The sequence below is a fragment of the Octopus bimaculoides genome, chromosome 6, assembly GCF_001194135.2.
Source record: "Octopus bimaculoides isolate UCB-OBI-ISO-001 chromosome 6, ASM119413v2, whole genome shotgun sequence".
NCBI classification, from domain to species: Eukaryota; Metazoa; Mollusca; class Cephalopoda; order Octopoda; family Octopodidae; genus Octopus; species Octopus bimaculoides.
Genome location: NC_068986.1, coordinates 56,704,954 through 56,706,515, shown reverse-complemented (window position 1 = coordinate 56,706,515; position 1,562 = coordinate 56,704,954).

The following is a 1,562-nucleotide window of genomic DNA, read 5'->3' as shown; positions in this document are numbered from 1 at the left end:
CTGACATAGATACATATCTATGTATGTGTATAAATACATATATTTATATATAATTATATATGGGTGTGTTTTTGTTACATACTCGCACACAAACATACATATACATATACATACATACATACATATATACATACACATATATATATATATATATATATATATATATAAATATATATATATATATGTATGTGTGTGTGTGTGTGTGTATGTATGTATGTATGTATATTTACGTCAAAAGTAATGAGGGGAGGGGAAAGTGAGAGTTCATGAAGACCGTCGGAAGTCGTGTACTGGAACAAAGCTCAGATAGCAATTGGTTTGATATGATTCCATATCATAAAAGTGATGCGCTCGCTGGCTGATACGTCACATTAGCGGCTAACATCTTAATTCATTGCAATAATTCTAACGGAACGAAAATCGTAAGAAATTAACGCATTTAGGTTTCGCCGAAAATTTCATTAGAAAACCATGTTAAATCTAACGCGACCGTTCCATCACGTTGAGATAAAGAGCAAGAAAAGGCATGAAATAGTAAAGATATTTATGACTCGACTGGGTTGAAGAAACATCAGCGATTATTTGTTATTCCAAATAATGATTTTTACATTAAAAATACCATATATATATATATATAAGTATGTATGTATACTTTTATACATATATATAAGTAAGTATAGAAATATATATGTATGTGTATATGTATGCTTGTATATGTATGCTTGTATAAATATATCTATATATATATATATATATATATATATATGTATATATATATATATATATATATATATACACACACAAACACACACATACACACGCATATACATATATACTTGCTGTTATATATACACATGTGTGCACATGTGCAGGCCAGTCTAGTTATACATACTCTAACTGTCTAATAGACGAAGCAGCATTAAAATATACTGTTTATTCGGAAAAGTGGAATATCTGTGGGACAATAAGCTATTACATGTGAGTATAACGTGAATATACGTGCGAGAATATGCTTGTGTGTGCGCGCGCGCGTGTGCGCACGCGTGTGTGCGTGTGTGTGTGTGCGTCTGTGTTTGTGTGTGTGTGTGCGTATGCATTTTATACATAGCTGTGAAACCAACAAACTATAACCTGTTTTAGAGTCGCGGGCATTTAAGAGATTGATAAAAAAAAATGATATTTTGTTGGTCTCACTTCGAGACTTCCCACTTTTAGTTCGTTTCTCTGACCATGTTCTTACGAATTGGTCAAACCAAAGAATATGAAAGTGTGTAAGTATGTATATATATTTCCACACACACACACACACACACACACACACACACACACACATACGCACATTCACACATAGATATTGTCTACAGTTCCGTTATAGGTAAGAACAACAAAAAATTTATTCCTTCCAGTGAGAAATAAATGCTATTTAATATACACAGTATTTATATAAGACCTACTAATAGTTTCATGCCGGGGAAACGCAATAATTTCGGAGTTTTACATAACGTTCTTAGTGTCTCTAAGCAATTTGTATTAAATACATGCAATTTTACTTAAATCATTTC